The sequence below is a fragment of the Arachis ipaensis genome, chromosome B9 (assembly GCF_059453495.1).
Source record: "Arachis ipaensis isolate K30076 ecotype BB chromosome B9, ASM5945349v1, whole genome shotgun sequence".
NCBI lineage: Eukaryota > Viridiplantae > Streptophyta > Magnoliopsida > Fabales > Fabaceae > Arachis > Arachis ipaensis.
Genome location: NC_142444.1, coordinates 80188821 through 80204664, shown reverse-complemented (window position 1 = coordinate 80204664; position 15844 = coordinate 80188821). Strand labels below are relative to the sequence as shown.

Sequence of the window (15844 nt, the reverse complement as noted above, 5' to 3'; positions counted from 1 at the left end):
CCTTCCGGATTTTGTGCTATGATTGAAAACATGCTTATTTGGCCTTATATTTGCTAATATTAATCCTCTCTTATTACCATTCGATGCCTTGATATATGCGTTAAGTGATTACAGGAATTATAGGGCAGGAATGGCTTAGAGGATGGAAAGGAAGCATGCAAAAGTGGAAGGAATACAAGAAGTTGAAGAAATTGCTAAGCTGTCTAGCCTGACCTCTTTACACTCAAATGGTCACAACTTGAGCTACAGAGGTCTAAATGATGCGGTTCTAGTTGCGTTGTAAAGCTAACGTCCGGGGCTTCTATTTGATATATAATTTGCCATAGTAGCCATACAGCTAGGCGACGCGAAGGTGTGCTCCACGCGGACGCATCGCAGTGACAAAAATCAGCGTGGCATATTTCTTCTCCAGCGATTTCTGGGCTGTTTCTGGCCCAGTTCTTGGCCCAGAAAACACAAATTAGAGACTATAAAGTGGGGGAATGCATCCATTCATCATAAAACAATAGAATCAAGCTTTAATATACACAATTTTAGGTTTTAGATGTAGTTTTAGAGAGAGAGAGGCTCTCTCCTCTCTCTTAGGATTTAGGATTAGGATTTCTCTAATTTTAGGATTGTTTCTACGATCACAGGTTTAATGTTTCGTTAATTTATTTTTTGCTTTTATTTATTCCAATGCTTTTACTTGTTAATGTTCCTAAATTGGCTTATGAACCTTTTCATGTTAAGATTTGAATATTCTATTTAATATTATTTGAGGTATTTTAGACTTATGATTGCTTTCTTTAATTTATGTATCCAAATTATTTTCATTCAAGTAGATTTTCTTCCCTTTTGACTTTGGTTAAGTAATTTATAATGCTTGAGTTATCAACTCTGCAGTTGATTGAAATTGGAATTCTTTGCTGGTTAATTTGTACTCCAATAACTCTAGTCTCTCCATAGGAGTTATCTAGGACCCGAGGATCAAATTAATTTGTCCACTTGACTTTTCTTTGTTTAGCAAGGGTTGATTTAAGTGGGAGAAAAATCCAATTCTCATCACAATTGACAACGATAACGAGGATAGGACTTCAATTTCTTATACCTTGCCAAGAGATTTTATTATTATTAATTTATTTTTCTTGTCATTTAAATTACTTGTTCCTTATTTTAAAAACCCCAAAACATATCTTTTTATATAACCAACAATAAATCATACCTCCCTGTAATTCCTTGAGAAGACGACCCAATGTTTAAATACTTCGGTTATAAATTTTATTGGGTTTTGTTACTTGTGACAACCAAACTTTTGTAAGAAAGGAATTCTTGTTGGTCTAGAAGCTATACTTACAACGCGATTATATTTTTGTGAAAATTCTAGATCGTACGAGAGTTTCATTCTTCAATGGTGCTGAGGAAGAGGAAGAATATTTTAAAATAAATATGGAGGAGAATATGGAGAACCACCATGAAGAAGAAGCTCACAACCATGCCAGAGAAGGCCCAGCAAATCATGCTGGGCAAGAGAGAAGAGTTCTAGGCTCTTATATCAATCCAAACCCAGGAAATTGTGGAAATAGCATTCAAAAGCCAACCATACATGCCAATAACTTTGAACTAAAATCCCAGCTCATCACCCTCGTTCAGAACAACTATGCATTCGGAGGAAGCACCCAAGAAGACCCCAATCAACATCTAACCACCTTCTTAAGGATACGTGATACTGTGAAGTCTAATGGTGTTCATTTCGACACTTATAGACTGCTTTTGTTCGCTTTTTCACTCAAGGATAAGGTATCTAAATGACTGGAATCCTTCCCGAAGGAGAGTTTAACAACCTGGGAAGATGTGGTAAACAAATTCTTGGCGAGATTTTACCCTCTTCAGAGAATCAACAGGTTGAGAGCTGAGGTACAAACCTTCAGACAACTCGATGGTGAAACTCTCTATGAGGCATGGGAGAGGTTTAAGGAGTTAACAAGAAGGTGCCTGCCAGACATGTTCAATGAATGGGTGCAACTACACATTTTCTATGAGGGTCTTTCTTATGAATCAAAGAAGGCAGTAGACCACTCATCTGGGGGATTTCTGAAAAAGAAAAAGACCATTGAAGAAGCCATAGATGTCATCGAGACTGTAGCTGAGAATGACTACTTCTATGCTTCTAAAAGGGGCAATACTCGAGAAGTAATAGAGCTGAACAACATGGACGTGCTACTGGCTCAAAACAAGATGATCACCAAGCAGCTGGCTAACCTTACCAAGAAGATAGAAAGAAACCAAGTTGCAGCAGTCACCACCTCATCAACAGCTCAAGAAGCCAACTATATTGGGAACTCACCTAGGCAAACCCATGATCCATACTCCAAAACTTATAATCCTGGTTAGAAGAACCACCCAAACTTTGGGTGGGGAAATCAACAAGATCAAGGCCAAGATCAGAGACGTCACAACCCCAACAACAATGCAACTCACCAACATTCCACACAGAGATCATATCAACACCCACCCAACAATAGCTCTCAACATCCATTTCAAAACCAAAATAGCCCTTCTCACCCCTCCAACCTCAACTTACCATCACATCCAAAGATAGACTCTTCAGGATTGAGACTCCACTTGAAGGTATATGCAAGGAAATCCAAGACATCAGAGTGTTCAAGGATGAGGTGTGAGCTAATATCAAAAACCAAGGAGACACCATCAAAAGGCTGGAGTCTCAAGTGGGATACCTCTCTCCGCAGATTCCCAAACCTACTGATAGCTTCCCAAGTGGCACGGAGAAAAACCCGAGAGGTAAAGCAAAGAAAGTAAGATGGGAAGAATGCAAGATGGTCACTATAAGAGATGAGGGGAGTGTGGAAGAACTGAACAAACCATTAGAACACTCTTGAGATAGTCCAGTAGAGAAGCAAGAAGAGAGTGACCAAGAAACCAAACCTACACAGAAGGAGGAGTTAAGGGAGAAGGAGATTCTGAACCCATATGCACCTTTTCCCTAAAGACTCAAGGGTGGTGCAGAAAGGAAAGTGTACTCAAAGTTCCTCGACATGTTTGCATCCCTCCATGTAAATATACCGTTCATCAAGGCTCTCCAGCAAATGCCCTCATACATTAAGTGTATGAAAGAGCTGCTGACCAAGAGAAGCTCACTAAAGGGAGGGCAAACAATAGTGATGAATAAGGAGTGCAGTGCTCTCATTCAAATAGAGTTGCCTACAAAAAGGAAGGACCCAGGGATTTTGTTCTATAGGAGAAACAAGGATTGATAAGGGACTATGTGACCTGAGAGCAAGCATCAACTTAATGCCAATATCCCTCATGAAGAAGCTTCAGATCAATGAGCTAACGCCCTCGGATGTAATCATCAAGTTGGCTGACAAAACTCAAAAACAAGCAATAGGAGTGGTTGAAAATGTGTTGGTGAAGGTTGGGAACTACTTCCTTTCAACAGACTTTGTTATCTTGGAGATGGAAGAGAGTCACCTCCATCCAATCATATTGGGAAGACCATTCCTAGCCACAGCCAGGGCACTCATAGATGTGGAACGAGGAGAGCTAATATTGAGGATACATGATGAACAACTTACCTTCAATGTCTTCAAACCCTCATAAGAAGCAGATCAAGAAAACAAGGAATCAAGGGGAGATCACAATAAGGCACTGGTGGAAGAAATAAGCACTGAAGCACAAACAATACACCTGGGAATCCCTTTAGTTGACAAACAATACAGTTAGAAGGTACAACAGCTAAAGGAAACCCATGAGGAGCTAAACCAACCAGAGTCATGAGACCAGCAACAAAATTTCCCTAGAAAAAGAGGCCACAAGAAGCAGGATAGCATTGAAAGAAACAAGGAAGAAGGCGCCAAGGGGATGGAGGAACAAGAAGATCCCTACAGAGGATTTCTCTCCAGGGGTCAAAGTAATCTCTGCTCATTTCCCAGGTATTCCACCTCATCTCCCCACCATTCCGTCTCAGCTGCCTAAAGTCTACACCATCAGCAGAATTCTCTCCTTGGAACATGTGGAGATTCTTAATGAAGCCAACGGAGATAGATTCACTGCGATAGGGGAAGATTTGAGGCATTACCAACCACCCTGACAAAGGCAAAACGTCAAGCTAATGACGCAAAAGAAGCGCTTCATGGGAGGCAACCCATGTTTTATATTTTTTAGATGTTTAAAGTAGTTAATAAAGCAAGGTTCGTGAATTACAAATCAACTTTGACAAACACCTAGATGAACCTTTGTATGCAACATATAGTGAACAACAAGTTTGGTGTTCAAGGCACACTTGAGCCTCACTCAACTCTTTTCACACTCCATGATCACAAACTAAGTTTGGTATCACCAATGTTGCATACATGAACATTAAATAAGTCAGTTGGTTTGCATTCATGGATGGCATTTAGATGCTTAAAAACAAAAATCTATAAAGTGGCAAGTCCACTCTTTAACTTTTGCCACCAAAAATTCAATGCTTACTTTTGCTCTCCTTTTATCTTGTGTAGGAAATGAAGGAAGGATTGAACAAAAATTGATGAGACACTTTGAGAAGGGGGTTCGGCCACTTCACAAAGGGGACTATACTCATGTCTTAAAAAGGAAATGGGGATTCGAGCAATCAAAAGGACAAACAAGAGAGAGCATGGGCACCCTCATGAGTAAAAGGTGGCGGAGTTCCTTTTCATTTTCTTTCTTTCAATGTCTAAATAAGGAAAATCATGTATGAAATAGAACATGCTTCCATAGTAGCTTAAGAGTTTTCAATCTTATCTTTAAAATTTCATTTCTTAAGACTATGTATGCTAGTCTAAGTCCCCTGTTGCAACTTTCATCCTGCTTAAATGCATGCTTGTCCTTTAAGTTAAATAAAAGAAAATGTTATAAAAAACCAGAGTGGGGTTCATTTTGTGGATTAAGTTCTCAATGTTTGTGGAGTGGTAATTAGTTAGCTAAGTTGGTCCACCAACAAGGTATACAGGCAACTACATGTTCTGAATCCTATGCTTGAAGCACATTCAATGAGACTAGCTAAACAACAAGATCCTAATAAGAAAAAAAGAAAAAGAACAGTGAGAGTTTGAAAAAGAAAGAAAAAGAATAAGAAATAAGGCTAGGCACCAAGGGTTTAAATCTTGAGGGATGTGTCTATGGTGTTCCTGTGCAAAGGATCTGCTTGGATGAATAAGTTCTCAGGAGTGCCTCATCACTTGGTAACTTGGGTTAACTAACCCGGGATTATCAACTGAAAATCCACTATCAAGAGCAACCTTGCTACAGAACACTTAGTAACCCAAAGAGATGCTAGACACCAAGGCCTCGAGTAAAGGAAAATAACAAACCATAAGCCTGTGGTGCGCATGTATGGGGGAGAGAGACTTGAGGGAGTAAGTCCTTAGGGATGTTTCAACACCTAGCACCTTGAACCAACTGGTTCGGGAGTGTTGGTTGAAAGCTTATTTTAAAGAGTCGCCCCCTCACAGAGCACTTAGCTTAATAATGCAATAAACCCTGAAAAGAAGGGGGAGATCAAGGAATAAGGATCTCATAGGATGCAATCAAGCAAGTATTCAAGAGCATGATGAGGACCTGAAAACCAGTGAAGGAATGAACCTAAGTTGCTATGCATGAAACCCCATAGACCAAGAACTTTACTTCTATAATAAGAACTTGTTTCTCTTGTTCTTTCATTCATCATTGTTATGTTTCAGTACTTGCTTAGGGACAAGCAAGCTTTAAGTTTGGTGTTGTGATGCCAGGGCATCTTGGCTAGTTTCACTGACCTTTTCTTTACTATTTTAGGGTAGTTTCATGCATTTGCTTAGTAAATAAGCAAGTTTTGGGTGAATACACAAATACATTTTGATTCAAGCAAACATTGTGAACTTTACATGATTCAATGAGAATTTTGCATGAATTGAATGATAAAATGGATGATGCATGACCTCATGACCTGAAACAAAGCTTTGATGCACCTTGTTTGTTTGATTTCAGGACAAAGGAAGCAAAGAAGAGCCACGTTAGTCTTACTAACGTGACCACTAACGTGGGAAGGGAGCAAGCTTGCAACGTTAGTGGTAAAGTTACCATCAATAAGGCCTTCGAAAGCCATCATAACCCACGTTAGTTGTCACGTTAGCTACACTAACAAGGGAACTAACGTGGAAGGAAAAAGAAGCTCCAACGTTAGTTGTAAAAGTGAGCACCACTAACGTTCCAAAAGGCCACCTATAGCCACTTTAAGAGTCACGTTAATCTAATTAATGTGAACTCTAACATGGAGGGAGAAGAGATTGCCAACGTTAGTGACACTCACCTTTGTCACTAACGTTGGATCAGGCCAAGATTGCCTACGTTAGTGGTCACATTAAAACCCCTAACGTGAAGGGTAAAGTGGAGCAAGGGATGATGTGCCAACGTTAGTGACACTAACCTTTGTCACTAATGTTGGAGATGGCAAGCATACCTGATGACAAGTCATCTTAGCCTAGTTTCACTAGCCTTTTTCTTTTGTTTTCAATTGAATTATGCACTTTCTTGAGCCATAAGCAAGCCAATTGGATAGATTTTCATGTTTCCTTTGATTTAATTAACCATGTATGAATTCATGCTATTTCATGAGGTTTTATGCTATAATTTTCACATATTATGAAAGAATGAATATCTCATGATTTTGAGCATAGCTTTGATGTGTTTGGTTGATTAATGATAGGTGAAGAAAGCTTGGAGAAAGGTTGAAGCAAGAAGGAATGGTTAGGAGGAAGAGAGGACAAAAAGTTTGAGCAAAAGTTTGCCTCAAACTTTAGCTCAAACTTTTGGAATAAGTGAAAATGAACCAGGGAGCAAAAAGCTGGACCAAAAGTTTGCCTCAAACTTTTGAGCAAACTTTTGGGCAAAAAGCTGGAGCAAAAGTTTGCCTCAAACTTTTGTGCAAACTTTTGGGCAAAAAGCTGGAGCAAAAGTTAGCCTCAAACTTTTTGGCAAACTTTTGGCATCACAAATCAACACCCTGGAGAGCAAAAGTTTGCGCCAACGTTAGCCCCTAACTTTTTGGCAAACGTTGGCGCATGAACAACACACCCTGGAGAGCAAAAGTTTGCGCCAACGTTAGCCTCTAACTTTTTGGCTAACGTTGGCGCCATGAGTATGCAAGGGGAGGCCAACGTTGGAGCAAAAGTTAGACCCCAAACTTTTGCCCCAACGTTGGTATCAGCAAAAGAGGGTGGCTGATGTGAAAAGTTGGAGTAAAAGTTTGCCTCAAACTTTTACTCAAACTTTTACCCAAGCTTTCATGATTCCAAACCCGGTTCAATTCGGTTCTTCTCCAAACTCCAAGAGCAATCAACCAAGGCCTCTATCAACCCAATTCCATCAAGAGCAAAGGCCCAATTGAAGGCTTGAAGACCATTTGAAGAAAGTGTATAAATAGCATAGGATTTAAGTTTTCTGAGAGAGCTTCCTTTTTAGAATTTTTCAATACTTGCAGCAGAGAGCTCATTTTACATTCTAGCATTGTTAATTTAATTCAAGAGAATTGGGGAGGAGAATTGATCTCTCTTCTTCCTTGTTCTTGCCCAGCACTCTTTAATTTTCTTGCTTCGGATCTTGGGTGGAGAATTGAAGAACTTCTGTTTCAATCTCACCTTGGGATCTTGTTTAATTCACTACTTAATTGAATTTCAGTTTCGGTTAATTGCTTCTTCATCTACTTTCTTTGCAATTTACATTTCCTTTGCAATTGTTTTTGTTGGATCTAGGAAGGCATTAAGATCTAGACTTGGTTATCTAGTCTCTTGGGTCCTGAGATCTGAATTCCAATTTTACATCCTCTGTTTAATGTTTTTCATGCTCATTTACAATTCTGTTTTTAGATCCGGTTCAATCCGAGTTATCTTCTACTGCCCTGCTTGTTGAATTTTACTTTTCCTTGTTTAATTTCTGCAAATCCAATTCCCAATTCCCTTTATAATTCAAGCCATTTACATTTCTTGCAATTTAAGATTCTGCAATTTACATTTCTAGTGTTCTAAGTTTCTGCCATTTAATTTCTTGTTCTTTAAGATTCAACACTTTAAATTTCAGTTCTCTTTACTTTCATGCAATTCACCCACTCCCTTTACTTTCTCTACAAATTAAATTCTGCAAATCACAATTCACTCAACCAAAACTTGATTCGCTTGACTAAATCAACCACTAATCTAAAATTTCTCAATCCTTCAATCCCTGTGGGATCGACCTCACTCCCGTGAGTTATTATTACTTGATGCTACCCGGTGCACTTGCCGGTTAGTTTTGGGTGTTTTGGAGAAATTCATTTTTCCAAAAAAATACTCATCAATACCCATGTTAGTGGTCACGTTAATGCCATTAATGTGAAGCACTAACGTGGGAGAAAGGGGCACTTTGAAGTGTTAGTGACAAAGGTGAGTGTCACTAACGCTCTCGAAGCTTTGGCATGCCCACGTTAAGGGCCACGTTAGTTACACTAACGTGGATCATTAACGTGGAAGAGAGGGACAAGGAGCAACGTTATTAGTAAAAGTGAGTGCCAATAACGCTTGCGAAGGGCTAAGAGGTTACGTTAGTGGTTACGTTAGTACCACTAACGTTGAAGTTACCGTGGATCAACTAGTTTGGAATGTTAGTGACAAAGTTATCGTCACTAACGCTTTCGAGCCCAAGTTTACACTTAACATTAACGCCTCTAACATCCTAACTAACTTCCCATCATGCCTAACTCACATTCTTTCTGCAAGCAAAGCTGAGCCCACTAAAGACTGTAACTGCTTCAACTAAAGATCAAGGGCCCATATCCAAGACTTGAAGAGCTAACTAAAAGATCAGAAGAGTAGTATATATAGGGATAGTTTTGAATTAAAATGGGGATCTGGAACTTGAGAACTACACTTTGTATATTTTACTTTCTCTGCAACTTCTAGTTTAATTTCAGAATGCACTCTTCTCTATCATCTTCCATTTCCAGACCTATGAACAACTAAACCCCTTTTCATTGGGTTAGGGAGCTCTATTGTAATTTGATGGATCAATAATAGTTTTTATTATTATTCTTCTTTCTTTTCTCTTGATTTTACTTGAAAACTTTCAATCTTCATCCAATTGCTAACTAGAGGAATGAGGAGATCATGCTAGAAATGCTTTCTCATTTTGGACCAAATTGGGGTTTGGATGGATATAGTGACATATAATCCTACCAATACTTTGATTTGGAAATACATGTGGTATAATCAGTGACCATACTTTATCTCTTCCCATGAGCAATTAAATCAAGGAATTGGGCAATTGTTCAAGCTTAGAGAGATTAGGTTGCCAAGGAATTGGGATCCAATCACTTAAGATTGCCAAGGATATCAATGAATGCATTGATTGAGGAAGAGATGAGGATGAATTTGATCCGGAGAATGCAACATCTCCTAAGCCCAATGAATCCCCCATTTCTGAAAGATTTATGTATTCATAAAGACAAAATTAATGAATTAGAAACTATTCCTTTAGGTAGTTCCATATCTGCTTTAATGGGAGGTTTACCTGAAAAGTGTAGTGACCCAGGTCCATGTATGGTTAATTGTACTATTGGTGGTGTAGTATTTTCTGACTGCATGTGTGATTTAGGAGCATGTGTGATTATATTTCCTTTGTCTATATATGATATTTTGAGGCTCTCTCCCTTAAAAAGGTCGGCAGCTTGTTTTGTGTTAGCAGATAAAAGCATTATTACAGTGGCTGGAGTTGCTGAAGATGTATTAGTAGGCATTAAGAGGCTCACATTTCCCATTGATTTTTATATCCTGGAGATGCCCCAAAATGACTCAGAGAAGCCATCATCAATCCTACTCGGAAGACCATTCCTGAAGACCTCGAAGTTCAAATTAGATGTTTTTTCAGGAACATACTCTTTTGAAATAGATGGCCGAGTAGTAATCTTCAATCTGAATAGAGTTATGAAGCATCCTCCGGAGGATCATTCTATCCTCCAGCGTGACATCATAGATGAAACCGTGGCTGAAGTTCACCAGGAGGAATTTGAAGAGAAGTACATAGGATAAGGTCCAAGTGTGGGGACATTCTCAGTGGACAATGACAGTGCTTTACCATTATTATCAGCTCCAAACAACCCAGAGCCTGACTATGATCAGAAGTTAGAATTAAAACCCCTTCCTCCATACCTCAAATATGCTTACCTTGAAGACGAACAGAAGTTTCCAGTTATCATTGCAAGGGAACTCACTTCTCAACAGGAAGAGCAGTTACTTAGTATGCTGAGAGGCACAAGAAGGCAATTGGTTGGAGTTTGGCAGACATAGTAGGCATCAACCCTCAAGTCTGTGAGCATAGGATATTTTTAGAAGAGGGAGCAAGACCTGTCCGTCAACCCCAGAGAAGACTGAACCCCACTATCTTAGAGGTTGTCAAGAAGGAAGTGACCAGACTACTGAAGGCAGATATCATCTACCCAATTTCAGACAGTGAATGGGTAAGCCCAGTACAAGTGGTGCCCAAGAAGTCTGGAGTCACTACAGTGAAGAATGAGCATGGAGATCTCATGGCAACCAGAGTTCAGAACGCCTGGAGGGTCTGCATTGACTACAGACGCCTCAACCAGGCCACTCGTAAGGATCACTATCCTCTTCCATTCATTGATCAAATGCTGGATCGCCTGTCAGGTAAATCACATTATTGTTTTTTAGATGGTTACACAGGTTATTTCCAGATTCATATAGCTCCTGAGGATCAGGAAAGACCACTTTTACATGTCCTTTTGGGACTTATGCTTACAAGAGAATGCCCTTTGTCTTGTGCAATGCACCAGCTACCTTCCAAAGGTACATGATGAGTCTTTTCTCTGATCTTATTGAGGACTGTATCGAAGTTTTTATGGATGATTTTAGTGTATATGGCGATTCCTTTAGCCTTTTCTTAGATAGATTATCTAGACTATTAGATAGATGTGTCAGTACAAACCTTGTATTAAATTTTGAAAAATGTCACTTTATGGTAAATCAAGGTATTGTACTAGGACATGTTGTGTCTAATACTGGCATTTCTGTAGATCCAGCAAAGGTGAATGTTATTTCTAATTTACCTTACCCCTCCTCTGTGAGAGAAGTCCGTTCGTTCCTTGGCCATGCAGATTTTTACAGGAATTTCATTAAGGACTTCAGTAAGGTAGCACTTCCCTTATCTAGACTACTGCAGAAGGATATTGAGTTCGAGTTCAGTGAGGATTACAAACAAGCGTTTGATAAGCTGAAGACCGCCCTGACTCAAGCTCCAATTGTGAGAGGACCAAACTGGAGCCAGCCATTTAAAATAATGTGCGACGCCTTTAACCATGCAATAGGAGCAGCACTGGCTCAGCGTGAAGGTAAGGACCCCTTTGTTAGTGCTTATGCGTCTAAAACTTTAGATGCCGCTCAGTCCAATTACACTACTACTGAGAAAGAGCTTCTTACTATTGTTTTTGCTCTGGATAAATTCCGAGCCTATTTACTTGGTACGAAGGTAGTAGTATACTCAGACCACGCAGCTCTAAAGTATCTATTAGCTAAAAAGGAATCCAAACCAAGGCTTATACGTTGGATACTGCTATTACAAGAATTTGATTTGGAAATTAAGGATAGGAGTGGTAACTAGAATTATTGGCAGACCACTTGAGTCGCCTTGAGCACATTACAGATGACCCCACTCCTATAGCTGATAATTTCCCATTTGATAACTTGTAAGCAGTATCTGAGGTAGTCCCTTGGTATGCACCTGTTGCTAATTATCTAATTAGCCGCACCTTTCCTCCAAACTTTTCTAAGCATCAAAGAGACAAGATGAAAAGCGAGTCTAAATATTATATATGGGATGACCCATATTTATGGAGATGTGGCGCTGACCAGGTATTTAGACGGTGTGTGCCTCAATAAGAATTTCAGTCCATCTTAGAGGCCTGTCACTCATCTGAGAGTGGAGGACATTTTGGCCCTCAAAGAACAGCTAGAAAAATCTTAGACTGTGGATTCTGGTGGCTTACTCATTTTAGAGACGCTGCTGAATTTTGTAGATCTTGTTTTCCATGCCAAAAATTTGGTAATATATCCAAGAGGGATGAGATGCCTCAACAAATTATGCTTTTCTGTGAAATTTTTTATGTTTGGGGCATTGACTTCATAGGTCCATTTCCAAATTCTAATGGTTATTTTTATATATTGTTAGCTGTGGATTACGTTTCCAAATGGGTGGAAGCAATTCCTACCCGCACTGATGATGCTAACACTGTTGTTTCCTTTGTGAGAAACCACATTATTTGTCGCTTTAGATCACCACGAGCAATCATGAGCGATCAAGGCACCCATTTTTGTAACAGGAGACTAACAAGATTAATGAAGAAGCATAGGAAAATTTATAAGGTTGCAGCAGCCTACCATCTTCAGATTAATGGGCAAGCTGAGGTGTCAAACAGAGAGATAAAGCGTATCTTGCAGAAGATAGTCAAACCTCATAGAAGAGACTAGAGCATCAGGCTACAAGATGCACTTTGGGCATACAGAGCAGCATACAAAATACCCATTGGGATGAGTTCTTTCCGCTTAGTTTATGGAAAAGCTTGTCATCTCCCTGTTGAAGTAGAGCACAAAGCCTTTTGGGCAGTTAAGGAGTGCAACATGGGAATTGAGAAAGCCAGAGCTGAAAGGAAGTTGCAACTGCAAGAGCTGGAAAGCCTTCGCCTAGAAGCTTATGAGAACTCAAGACTATACAATGAGAAGATGAAGGCTGTACATGATCACCACATCAAGAGAAAAGAGTTCTAACTTGGGGATTTAGTCCTCGTTTACAAATCTCGCCTGAGGCTCATGCCAGGCAAGTTGAGATCAAGATGGGAAGGTCCATACAGAGTAGAGAAGGCCGAACTGTACAGAGTTTTTCACCTAAGTCATCCTTCAAGCTCTGACCTTATCAAAGTTAATGAAAAACGTTTAAAGCTGTACCATGGAGAGAGGATGAAGAAAAATAAGGAGCTTGAGATCTTCCTCTTGGAAGATCCCCACATAGCCGAAGACTGAGCTAGTGGAGCGTCCAACTTACGGACGTTAAAGCAAAGTGCTAGTTGGGAGACAACCCACCATGGTATGATCGTTCTTTTCTTTATTCCTAGTTTTCCTATTCAATAACTCTTCTCTTTATTAGTACATTTCGTGCATCTGTATTTACATACTTTTATTATTTCTAAAAAAAAAAATTTTCGCGATGCGACCGCATTATTGAGGCGTCCGCGTCGCAGGTGATTGGAGAAAATAATAAAATGAACAGAGAGTCACGCGAGAAGGTGGCTGGAGGCGTGCCCGTGGCACAAATCGCCCCAGCGATCGCGTCACTGACGCGTCCGCATCGAGTGGGAACATTGGCCTCCCACGCGACCGCATCACTCACGCGGCCGCGTGCCCTGGAATTCGACGTGAAAAGGGTGCACGACCGAAAGTTGTGCTAGAGTTGTGCTGGATTGGCGCTGAATGCACAATTCTTCCCACGTGGACACATGGCTCACGCGTCCGTGTCATATCCTTCTAATGGCCACTCACACGATCGCATACCCCACGCGATCGCGTCACCCAACATTTGGCGCAATAACAGTTTGAACAGAGAGTTGTGCAAGTGTGAAGCTGCCCTCGCGCCAGTAGCATAAAACGGGTCACGCGACCGCGTGACCGACGCGACCGCGTCTATTAATTTAAGTGCAAGTCGCGCGACCGCGTGCCCCACGCGACCGCGTCGCTTGCGCCGCACAGCTTCCCTGATTTGCCAATTATCTTATCTTTCTTTTCCCCAAATCCTATTTTCTCTTTTCCCTCCTTATTTCTTCCTTCTTCCTTCTTCCTTCTTTCTCACTTTCTACTCTATCTCTCTCTCTCTCACCCCCATTAACAAGGTTTTCTTTTCTTCTTCCCCCCTTACTTTTCTATTATTCTTTTTTTTTTATATGTTATCTTCTTTTCTTTTCTTTTTACTTTCATTATCCATATTTTCTTCTTCTTTCTTTTTCCTTTTTACTTGGAGTTAAAAATTTATTTGAGTCATTATTTCTCATTATATGCTTGTGAATTGTTGTAAAATTGTTTGGCAATTATATACCTTTTTAAAAGGGTTGCTTGCATATTCACTTTAATACTTTCTATACCTTATTTACCATGCATGTTATGTGTTTGTGAAAATGCCCATATGGCATTATGCACTTTTCTACGTTATTCTACTCTAATATCCAACGCTTACTTTTCACAAATTCCCTTTACTATTGTATTATTTGAATTTAATTTTCAATACAAACGTGATGGCTAGTTTGTTACGAGTGATAACACATTCAACTAATTAAATGCTTAATATATGCTACTCATGCCTTTGCCTGCATGCCAATAAACCCCTTGCATTTAATTATCCTCCAATGCACTTGCTATATTTCCATTGATGAACTTTTCACACGTAGTCATGACCATGTGTTAACAACATCCTCTTTACCGTGCATTGTTTATCACTTATACAACCCTCTTCCTTGCTTTATCTCTTTGAATTTACGTTACTTTCTTTTTTTTCCTTTTTCAGGATGGCCACCAAGAAAGGAAAAGAGAAAGCTACTCCCAAACCACCAGCAAGAAGAGGAACAAAAAGATCATTAGTGGCAGAGCCCTCTTCAACTGTTGTTAAACCCTCAACAAAAAGAACTAACAGAATTATAAAGGTTGATGATAAAGAAAAAGCCTTCCCAGCAAAGGACATTGCTCGATTTTCCAATCGCTACTGTGAGCAGATGTTCCCCATCCTGGCAGAAAGGAGTTACAACAAGGAATACCTTCTTCTCCTCCCGAACCATATCACTACCTTTGTTGAGCCACAAATTGCACAAAGACAATGAGGTTTCCTACAGAGACAGCCGAGGCAGGTCAATCTTTCTTAGGTAGTCGAGTTCTACTCCAACTTCCACCTGCCAACCCTGCAGTCTGTCTTTGTCTGTCAGAAGCAAGTCCCCATTACAGAAGAGGCCATTCAAAAAGCTCTAGGTCTTCCCCCTATTCAAAAAGGATTGGATGCCTTTCAAGAAGCCGCACTCAAGCGCCAGATGTACCAATTTGACTGGGACGCCGTTATCAGAGTTATCGCACTACCTGGCAGCCGTTGGATCTACGGATACCATCGTACCTGCCCTAAGGGAATATCGGCTTCAGCACTTACCTTCGAGACTCGCGTATGGGCACAGATCATGTCCCATTACGTCTTTCCGAGCACTCACAAGTCCTCCTTCACTGCGGACATGGCCATTCTACTATGGTGCATCCTTACAGACCAACCTCTGAACCTACCAAGACACATCCGGAATGCCATGGGACATGTACAAATTACGGGCAACTTACCTTTTCCCGCCTTGGTCTCAGATCTTATCTCAGCAGCCGGAATTTCCTATAGAGCTGGGGACACCAAAGCCATGCTCCCACGGGATGATTAGTATGTCCCTAACGGGAAATACATCAGACCTACACCAGCCGCCACAAGCCATCCTACTAAACTGGTTGAAGATATTTCTTCTTGAACACCACAAGCACCTACAACAGACCAACTGCTCCATCGGATACTCGAAAGGTTGGATCGGCAGGAACACAAAGCTAAGATGAGAGAGCGTCGTAACAAGCGCCGATTCACATACCTCAAGGAGCTGATTATGGGAAAATTCAAGGACTCAGACACCCCGGACTCCACTTCTTTTACCAGCGTAGGAAGCCATGATGGTCCCGACTGTGGAGACACTGCTACCAGCCCACCTTTGTTCTTGACAGATGGCACCGAGGACGGTGCAAAGCCTTAA

General features: G+C 40.5%; 1 pseudogene; it reads left to right on the top strand.

The window, feature by feature from the left end:
• The first annotated feature begins 15244 nt into the window (after positions 1–15244).
• On the top strand, positions 15245–15844 carry LOC148545149 (uncharacterized; annotated as a pseudogene).